Source organism: Cariama cristata, unplaced genomic scaffold, assembly GCF_000690535.1.
Source record: "Cariama cristata isolate BGI_N322 unplaced genomic scaffold, ASM69053v1 scaffold17917, whole genome shotgun sequence".
Lineage (NCBI taxonomy): Eukaryota > Metazoa > Chordata > Aves > Cariamiformes > Cariamidae > Cariama > Cariama cristata.
Genome location: NW_009625120.1, coordinates 7,152 through 7,353, shown reverse-complemented (window position 1 = coordinate 7,353; position 202 = coordinate 7,152). Strand labels below are relative to the sequence as shown.

Here is a 202-nt window from a genome sequence, read left to right as displayed (position 1 = left end):
CAGTCCATTGGGTGCCAGGAGGGATGCACGGGGTGTTTTGTGGGTGCTCTGCGGGGCTCTGCAAAGCTCAACCATGTTTCAACACTTCCTTCTCACTTCTGGGATTTCTGTGCCCAGTTTCGGTTCTCTCTCCCCATCGGGAAACCTCGGGTCACAGCCGAACCCTCCGCTTTCGGCAGCGGCTGGCCCGGGGGGGGGGCGG

At 61.9% G+C, this 202-nt stretch overlaps 1 protein-coding gene across 1 annotated transcript in view; it reads left to right on the top strand.

Annotated features, from left to right (window-relative positions):
* Positions 1 to 202, top strand: part of ASS1 (argininosuccinate synthase 1) — a gene marked incomplete at its 3' end in the record, with an annotated part of 8,244 nt that overhangs the window by 1,163 nt on the left and 6,879 nt on the right. The gene's annotated exons all lie outside the window — the stretch shown is intronic.